A 10745-nucleotide genomic window follows, 5' to 3' on the forward strand; every position below is an offset into this window, starting at 1 on the left:
TAGTTTTTCTTTAGGTTTAGGTTTAGGTTTAGGTTTAGATTTTATTTTTATGTGGAGCTAAATTCCCAACTAAGGTTGGGGATAAAGCCTCACCGATGAAGAACATCAATACTTTTATGTAAGTTTTTATTATTCTAATTTTATTGGGTTTTATATTTTAATTGTTTTACTTCTAATCAATTGTATGGAGTGATTCTTGGATATCTCTTGTGATTCAAGGATACATTTGATGATTTGAGATAATTTCATATGATTGATTGCTTGGCTTTTAACTCATAAAAATTGGATATCCCTTGTGATTTGTTCTACGGATACATCTGGTGTTTCAATTGAATTAGGATTCCTTTTGTGATTTGGTCAATGAATGGATACATGGGATGATTTTGATTAATTCTTTGAAGTATAGTAAAACATATCTATGATTTAATTTGTGAGAACTTCGGATTAATATTGATGAACATAAAGTATGTTGTTATGATTTGGTGAGTGTGAATTCCCAAACCTTAGTACCTTTATCCTTAGATTTACTTATTTTATTTAATTTATGTTTATCCTTTAATTTTCAAAACTCAAAAATGAAAACCCTTTTGGAACTAGATTAGGATTTAATTAGTTTAGATATAAATTGCTCTTTCAAAAATACAATTCTCTGTGGGATCGACCTCGCACTTGCAATCCATTAAACTACAATTGATTCGTGCACTTGCGAGTTAAATAAATTTGCACAACACCTGTGTGTGCTCGAGCTTAGCTAATGTGCACGCGAGCGCAAGCATGCGCTCGATCCTGAGCCACAGGTGCGCTCGATCTCAAGAGCAGCTGGGCTTGATCCTAAGTCCAGAATGCCTCCAGGTTTTGCCTTTTAAGCCCAATTTTCAATGGTTTGCCAAATAAAACCTAAAACACAAAACAAAACAAAAATCAAACATATAACAATGCTAAGGAATTAACATATGTAAATTAAGGGGCTTGAATGTGCAACATTCGATGCTTATCAGTTCCCCATGTTGATAACCCCATGAACCCGTAAAGGTATCTTTTGTCACTCTATTAAGCCTAGGACTCGGTCATCCAAATTGACTTAAATAACTAATCCATACCAAATGTATATCTTGATTAGGCAATTCATATGAGGAATTCAATTAAGCAGGAAATAATCAAGTTAAATACACCAAAATATGATTGTAGCAAAAGCACCAATATTTAAAATCCTAAAAAGACATGATTAAGGCTTCAATCTAGCCCCTAACTAAATAGTTAGTTACACATAATTGAAATAAAGACTAAAAATAAAAGAGAAAGAAGAATCCGAAAAGTTTCTGGAAGTAGCCTCCAAATTCCCTCTCTGAAGTTGTGTATCTTCAATTCCCCCTTAAATTGTGAGGCTTAAAGGTCTATTTATAGTCTTAGGAAAACCCTTGAAGCCCTAGGAATCTCATAAAAATTGGACTTCAATCTCCTAGTCAAATTAGGAAGCAACCCAAGTACAAATCAGAATAGGATTCGTCCAAATTTGCGTTCTTATATTTTGGGATGATTTTGGCATAACAACCGTCTGAATTAGGAAAATTCTATTTCACAATGATTTATATTATTTTGAGTTAGATTTCTAATGCCACTAGAATCACCTCAATCCGATACTTGAGCAGAAAGTTATGGTCAAAATACTGAGACATGTGCAGAATCTAAATTTGAATCCAATCCGATTTTGACTCCAAGTAGAGAAATTTCGATTCAATCATTTCCTTTATTTGATTAAACTTAACCATATCTTCTAGGTCTTCTCAAAGTGTGCTTTAAGCCCGAAACTTTCCAGAAATGTATTAAGTGCTAAAATATTCATATTTTCAGCCCTTAACTTGCATGTGTTTAATCCTTTGGTTTTAGATAATTAGGTCATTTTAATTCATTTTTGTGTTTTCCACACCTTTGTAGGCTTTTGGAAGAAAATAAAGTAAATCTGGAAGATTTGGGCTAAAAGAGAGTAGATGGGAAAAATGGGAGCCCCTGACACTGCGATCGATCCCAGGATACCTGCGATCGAGCGCAGTACCAGAGAAGACACAGGACGAAGCAGGGAATCAGCGTTCGAGTGCATAACAAAAGAGGATCGATCGCAGACCTATAATCCAGCGCACACGGGTTCCGATCGATCACACCCATGCGCAGGAGACATATCAAGTGGCAGCCAGATTTTCATTCTTTCCATATTAGGGTTTTCCAACTCTCAATTGTAATAGGTTTTGAAACCCTACGAAATTCCTAGGTTTTCTAGTTTGTCAAGGACTTCTAAAGCCTATAAATAGACCCTTAAGCCTCTAGAATAGGTATGCTTTGTAAGGAGAAGAATAGGAGCTCTTCAAGTTCAAGTCTCGAGTTTATTCTTTTCCTTTCTTTTCTTTTAATTTATGGAGATGTTTAACATCAACTTTATGTGTAGCTAATTTATTTAGTAGGGCCAGATTGAAGCCCTAGTTATGTTTTGTTAATATTCAATATTGGCGCCTTTGTGATGATCTTGTTATGATGTCTAACTTGATTAATACCTAGTTTCAGGAATTCCTCATATGTGTGTGCCTGATCAACATGTGCATGTGGTATGGACTAGTTAGTTAAATCAACTTGGATGACCGAGTCCTAGGTTTAACATAAGTAACGAAAGATATCCACACCGGATTCTTGGGTTAATCAACATGGGAAACCGGGAGTAGACACCCATGCCCTAGGCCTCATGTGTTTGTCGATTTCTACAGTTTTATGCTTTCTTAAAGAACAACTTAGTAGACACCCATGCTAAATCCTTTAAGAAAGAAAAGAATTAAAGTAGACGCCCATGCCTAATTCGTTGCTTAGGGAAATCAATAGCTTAAGGAGTAAACACCAATGCCCTTAGGTTGACAAACATTAGATATTCATAACATGATCAAAACATTGGCATATTGATATATTAGCTAAATATAATTAGCGGTGGATATGAAAGCCCTACCTTTCTATTATTATCAATTTAAATTCAATCTCTTGTTTTATTTCACTTTGGGAATTAATTTTAGTCAAAATTCAGCAGTCCTCGTAGGAATGACTCCGTATTTGCACACTATACTATTATGTTGACATCGTATACTTGCGGGTAAAACACACAATTATTTGCCTATTAATTTAGGTAGGTAATTGTGAACAACAAAACGCTTCATTTTCTTCAATATCCTCAAAATTGAAAGAAAACACAAAAAATAAATAAAATAGCACCAAATAAGAAAATTAAAAAATTAACAAGTGTAAATTAAGGGGCTAAAATATGAATATTTTAACACTTATCAACACGCCATTGAGTTCCTCAGTTTCCTTTCTCTACCATTTAATCATTTCGTGGTTTATCAATCTTGTAAAGTTTTGTTTAGTCTCTCCTCTTGTAATCACCATACCTTGTAATTACACTTGAGCCTATTGGCTATAAATACTTAATACACTTGCTGTTGTTGGTTAAGCAAAACCAAAACAGTTTCTCCTAAACTTTCATCTTCTTCCTCAAAACCTCCTTCAAACAACTTTGTGATTTACCACATCTAACACCACCATATTCTTCCTTCTCCCACACCCCCAACAAATCAGTAACTAAAATTTCCAACCATAATATTGCACTTCCTCCCCTTGTGCTTCAAATCTTGTAATATTTCGTGAGTATTGTGCTTCTCTGCTTTCAAAGGACTTCTTGTTGTATTAAGCCACTTGCCATCAACAATGAAACTTTTGTCAGTTCAAGGCATTTATGTGTTGATTGTGAATATTGCGAAGAAATAGTGGGTAACCTGTTTTGGGAGGCCAGAGAGAGAAATATCAGGATGATGGGGCCACTTGGAATAAAGAGCGTGGTCCTTGGATGGTGACAAGTTGGCCATGTTACTTTTTGATCTAATTGACAGTTTGTGCAGTGGATATTCTCTAAGAACATGCGCAGGCAGTTAAATTTTGTTCTATTCATAATTTGTTCAAGTAGTTCAGGGTTTGGTGTTGCAGGAGTTATGGAGAAGGAGAAGAAAATTTTGGTTACTTTTTGATCGATTTTCTCATCAGCCAAACAGAGTCATAACCGAGAAACCACTCTCTTTTATCGTTTGATAGACTTTTCTTAGCAGCCAATCAAACCCAATTAGAGAAAAAGAAATAAAAGAACCAAGATACAAAGAAGCTTCCCCTTTGGTTGGTTGCTCTGAAAAGGTGGGAAAGCGAGAAACTCCAACTTTGAAACATCTTAATTTATGGGAAAAATAAAAACTACCATCTTAAGAATATAAATGGTTGTTTTGCCTTGCTCAATTGAGTCGTAGGCTGTATGTATATATAGAACAGAATTACATATTTGAATTCTGATTGATCTACAGAGATAATTTGAATTACATATTTGCTCAATATGTTTGAATTTGAATATTTGTTGTTTATATCACGGTGGATTATCATTATCCTTTACACGCCCCCTCAAGCTGAGTGGGGGTGAAACAACCCGAAGCCTGTTACGTAGAGTAGAAAATCTTGGAGAAGATAACGGCTTGGTGAAGATATCGGCGACTTGATCTTTTGTGGAGATAAATCGAATATTAAGTGCTTTGGAGGTGACCATTTCACGGACAAAGTGAAAATCTATTGCCACATGTTTCGTCCTTGCATGAAAAACAGGATTGCTAGAAAGATAAGTCGCACCTATGTTGTCACACCGAAGCATGGGAGGTGCTGAAATCGGGAGACCAAGTTCGGATAGTAAGGATTGTAACCATGGGAGTTAGGCAACAGTGTTGGCCAAGGTTTTGTACTCGGCTTTAGTGCTAGATCTAGCAACAGTAGCTTGTTTCTTGCAGCTCCATGAAATAAGGTTTGTTCCCAAAAAAACACAATAACCCCCAGTTGAGCGACAATCATCACGGGACCCAGCCCAATCCTCATCAGAATAGGCTTGCAAATAGGGGTGTAAGCGAGCTAATGCAACTCGATAGCTCACTTGATACCTGCTTGGTTAAGCTCAACCCAAACTCAAGCTCGACACTATACAAGCTCGCTTGTTACTGTTAAAACCCGCTCGATTAATTAGTGATACATATCCGACTTGCTCGATCAAACTCAACGAGGACTCGTGAGCTCGACTCATTTAAGACTTGAACCAGCTCATTAGCATGACTCGTTAGCTCGTTCATATATCTTGTATAAGTATATATATAAAATATATTACAAAAAAATAGTTATATATATTAGTAATTAAATAATATATGTTATATGAATTATTTAATATTCATGTTTATGTATTAGTTGACATACTAACTAGTTAGTTCATAAATTAACATATTATCTAGTTAATATATATATATATATTAAGTAAATATAATTAAGTACATGTTACTCAATACTTCTATGTATATTACTTATTTTATTATACATGTGTGTTATATATTAGTATTAACATACTAACTAGTAACTAGTTAATTAATAAACTAACATATTAACTAAGTTAATATATATTAAATTACTAACTTAGTATAATTAACTATAGGTTATTTTGACAAACAAAAAAATTATATGTTACTTAATATTTGTATGAGCATTATATATATGAATATATAATATACATACTTGTTAATTAATATATACTAACTTAGTATTACTATTGAGTTAAGTGTTAGATCACTTGATTTAAAGATTATGTGAATTGTAATTAGAAAAAAAAATTATGTGAATTATTATATCATATGATCATATATATCACAAATTAAGTGATTAATATTAGAATCAACAATGTGTTTGTTTAGAGATATATGCTCTTGTTATGTTTAGAGTATTATGCTCTAAATATCATTATAATTTAGATGTTATATCATATGAATTATCATCCGAATTTAGTCACATTTTCATATGGTCTACCATTATAATTTATATGATTATATCAAATTATTAATTGATGATTAAATCATATGACTATATAATAACAAAATATACACATATAATATGACATAAGTCATAAGTATAAAAACTCATACTAATACAACAATTAAGTACCCCGAGACTTAATAACTAGTTAGTTAATAAACTAACATATTAACTAAGTTAATATATATTAAATTACTTACTTAGTATAATTAACTATATGTTATTTTGACAAAAAAAATTATACGTTACTTAATATTTGTATGTGTATTATATATATATATATATGAATATATAATATACATACTTGTTAGTTAATATATATTAACTTAGTATTACTAAGTAAGTTAACTATTTTCAAAAAACAAAAACAAAAACAAAATAAGTTAATCAAAACAAGTTACATAAATAGTAACTAATATAAAATATTATGACATATGGTTAAGTTGTTAACTAATTAAATATATAACTATACTGAATAGTTAATATACAAGCAAGTATTAACATACTAAATACTAAATACTAAATATAGTTAGTGTTAGATCACATGATCTAAAGATGATGTGAATTGTAATTAGAAGAAAAAAAAAAGATTATGTGAATTGTTAGATCATATGATCATATATATCACAAATTAAGTGATTAATATTATAATCAACAATCTGTTTGTTTAGAGTTATATGCTCTTGTTATGTTTGGAGTGTTATGCTCTAAATATCTATTTTTTGATGAATGAAGATTACAATGTTTATCAAAAAAAAAAAAGAGTTTGTTACAATCACAAATTAAGTATTATCATTATAATTTAGATTTTATATCATATGAATTATCATTCAAATTTAGTCACATTAATTATCATATGGTCTAATATTTTGCCATAGGAACATATAATTACTAGTTAAGTAACTTAGTAAGCATAGTTAAAGATTTATGGTGTAAGTTTCGTAATATTTAAGTATTAATGTATTATCACTGTAATTTATAGCATTAAACGCATTGCAAGATTATGTTACTGCTTGTAATTGACGCATTGTAAGATTATTCTTACAGTTATTTCTTCTAGAGCTCTCACTTGATTTTCACGTTGAATATCTCCAAAGTAATTTGAATTAATTAAATTAAAGGGATATTCAAGAATTAATCTTGAAAATAATAATAAAATAGTAATAATAAGTACTAGTGTCATAAATAATTATTTGTAATAGTAAATTGTAGTTAAATTAACTAAGGGGTTAAGTATTAATTAACAAATGATGGAAATAAAATAAGGTGGGGGCAGTAGTGTAGTTTAGAAAAGTGAGAGGTTTGAATTAAAAAGAAAATCTACATACTATCACGTGTGTGGCTTTGATTGGCTATATGGGGATATCTTATCCCCTTAGCCTTAGCAAAAGAAAACAAAAAAAAGGGACCAAGGCCTTGCTTTTGGTAAAACACGTAGCCCTTTCTTTTCTTCCCTTTCTCTTTTCTTCTTCCCCTTCTATCTCCCACGCCGCTGTCTCTGCTCCCCTGCATATTGCTTTACATCAAAGAGAGAGAGAGGGAAAGAGCTAGAAGCACTATGTGCGGCTAAGATGGTGGCGATTTTCGGGCTTAGCCGACAGAGTGGCTCAAGAAAGGTGAGAAGTTGGCGAGCCAAGCCGAGTGCTCGATAAGACACTCAGCTCGCCTAGAAGACGAGCTCGAGCTTGATCTCGCACAAGATTTTCCTCTTGGCGAGTCGAGCCGAGTCCACCATTTACGACTCGTCACGAGCTCGAGCCAAGCTCCAGCTTGTGAACAGTACATACGAGCTGATCTTGAAGACCTTCAACTCGCCCGAGCTCGGCTCATTTACAGCCCTACTTGCAAAACATAAGAGGATGAATGTTGAATTTTTAAACTAAATTCTAGTGTTCGTTTAAGATACCTCAAGAGATGCTTGGCAGTTTGCCAATGTGGTAGCAACATATTATGCATAAATTGAGAAAGTCAATTGACAGTAAAAGCAATGTCCGGTCTTGTGATGGAGAGATATTGAGGTGCACCTATTGTACTGCGATAGAGTGTAGGATCATCAAACACTTCTCCTTCAAAAGCTGATAAGTGCTCAGATGTAGCCATTGGAGTGCATACAGGTTTGGCATCAAGCATTTTGGTTCGCTTGAGAATGTCAAGAATACACCGTCGTTGAGACAAAGTGATACCATCTGAGAATTTTGAGACTTCTATTCCCAAGGAAAAATTTAGATTACCAAAATCCTTTATAGCAAAGTCAGATTCCATATGGTTAAGTAATGCATCAACATCTTCAGGTTTAGAGCATGTAATAATAATATCGTCAACATATATTAAAACATACATGATGAAATGAGTGGATTTGCAAATAAATAAAGACAAATCAGACTTTGAGGCTGTAAATCCAAGAACTATCAATGTGGTACTCAATCTTGAGAACCAACCTCGTGGAGCTCGTTTTAACCCATACAGTGCTTTTTGGAGACGACACACATGATTGGGAAATTGTGGATGTGAAAAACCCGGAGGTTCAGCCATGTACACTTCTTCAGACAACAAACCATGCAAAAAGGCATTTTGGATGTCTATTTGTCTAATAGACCAGCCAAAAAAGAATGCAATCGAAAAAACGAGATGTACCATTGTGGGTTTTACCATTGGACTATATGTCTTAGAGTAGTCAACACCAGCTTGTTAATGAAACCCCTTAGCCACCAAACGTGCCTTGTAACGTTCAGTGGAACCATCTGCCTTCCGTTTGATACAAAATACCCATTTGCACCCAGCTAAATTTTTTGCTTGAGAGGAAGGAACTAGACGCCATGTATTATTCTTGAGCAATGCATCAAACTCGGAATTCATGGCATGTCTCCAATTTGGATCATGAACGGCCTGAGAATAACAAGTCGGTTCCACAGTTTTTATAGCACCTGTAGCAAGCATAGCATGAGAAATAGGATATCTGGAAGTGCTATCTGTGAACACATTAGGCTTGGTTATTTTGTTTTTGGCTCTAGTAACCATGGGATGGATATTATAGGCAATAGGAGATGAAGGTGCACTAGGTTCAGAAGTTGAGGAAGACACATTGGGAAGAGAGAGTTGCACGTGATTTTGAGTGTTTAGCTGCACATGAATTTCGGTTGAGTGAGATAAAGGGTTTGCACGTGATTTAAGGGTTGATTGTAGTCATTATCCAAGAGAGTTGTTGGGGGTTGTTGGGTGTTGTCTTTATCTAAGGGTGTAGGAAGGATCACGTGGGTTTCTTGATTTTGGAGAGAAGAAGGTGTGTTATCTAGTGGGTCTAGAGATTGCATGAGAGTAGGAGAGAAATGGGTTAAAGATTGTGTAGGATATGTGGGAGGTGATGAGACTAATGAGCTGGAAGGATTTTGAGATGAGATGCTAGAAATTGTTTGAAAAGGAAATTTGTTTTTCCTAAAAAATAACATCTCGAGAGATATATAAACGAACAGAATTAATTTGAAGGCAACGATATCCTTTGTGACGAAGGCTGTAGCCTAAGAAAACACATGGAAGGGAACGAGGTTGCAACTTGTGAGAGTTATAGGGTCATAGATTTGGCCAACAGACACACCCAAAAACACGTAAGAGAGAATACTTTGGCTGACAATGGAAAAGGCATTCATAAGGTGATGAATTTTTTAAAAGAAGTGTAGACATCCGATTGATGAGATAACAAGCTGTTTGAAAAGCATCATCCCAATATGTGAGGGGGACGGAGGCATGAAAAAGTAAAGCTAATCCAGTTTCAACAATATGACGATGTTTACGTTCTACAGCACCATTTTGTTAATGCATATGAGGACATGAGAGACGATGAGAGATGCCTTGATTTGCTAGGATTTTGGAGAGTGAGTGGTATTTGCCTCTAGGAAAAAAAATTAGATTGAATTATTTTAATTTTGGAATTAAATAACGTTCAACATTTTTCTGAAACTGAATAAATATTGCGCAAACATCACTCTTGTTATTCATGGGAAAAAGCCAAGTATAACGACTAAAAGCATCTACAAATGAAACATAATATTTATTTCCAGCAGAAGAAGAAATCGGAGAAGGACCCCATACATCAGTGTAAATCAATTCTAGGGGTTGAGTTACACGTGTTGAGGATAAATGAAAAGATAATTACTTGCTTTTGGACATAAGACAAACAGAATAAGACAAAGAGTCAAGACTCTTCAAAACAGGTAAATTAAATTTTGCTAGGACTCTAGAGCATAAACGTAAAGTTGGATGGCCTAGGTGTGAGTGCCAGTTCACTAACGAAGTGCGTTCTCCCACCAACGCAGAGACGGAGCTGGAGGACAAGGGAGGAACATGACTGGACCTACTGCTGGAAGAAGACGACCTGGACTAGACGGAATGGGAGGAAGGTGGACTCGACTGACCTAAGGAGTGGAGTTGCACGGATGGAGGTAATTTATAGAGACCATTATCATTCAGGCCTTGAAGAAGAATTTTCCTCGACCCCTGTTCCTTCATCAAAAAAAACCAAGGATGGAACTCTATATATGTGACAATCCTAAGTCCCTTTAGGGTATTTTTATAGTTGACTCATAGATTTTTAAAAAGGGGTTTGCTTAGGTTAACAATGAAAATGGACGAATTTAAAAATATTTATAATAATAATAACAATAACAAAAATAAAATAGTAAAATATAAATAATAGTAATAATAAGAAAATAAAGAAGAATATATATATATATATATGGAAAGCCCTAGGCGCCGACTTAAAAAAAACAAAAAAACAAAAAAAAAAAACAAACCTAAGCTCCTCAAAACCTATTTTCTGTCTCCTTTGTAAAGCCTATTTA

The 10745-nt window shown here is 34.0% G+C and overlaps 1 long non-coding RNA gene across 2 annotated transcripts in view; it reads right to left on the reverse strand.

Moving 5' to 3' along the window:
* Positions 1-835: 835 nt before the first annotated feature.
* LOC132177017 (uncharacterized) overlaps positions 836-10745 on the reverse strand; it is a 32295-nt gene continuing 22385 nt past the window's right edge. Inside the window, exon 3 of one of the 2 annotated variants that reach the window (XR_009439722.1) lies at positions 836-897. This is a non-coding gene — a long non-coding RNA (uncharacterized LOC132177017). Of the gene's footprint in view, positions 898-8756; positions 8835-10745 lie in introns of those variants that run through there. The other variant, XR_009439723.1, reaches the window with a different exon arrangement.

This window comes from Corylus avellana, chromosome ca4 (genome assembly GCF_901000735.1).
Source record: "Corylus avellana chromosome ca4, CavTom2PMs-1.0".
NCBI lineage: Eukaryota > Viridiplantae > Streptophyta > Magnoliopsida > Fagales > Betulaceae > Corylus > Corylus avellana.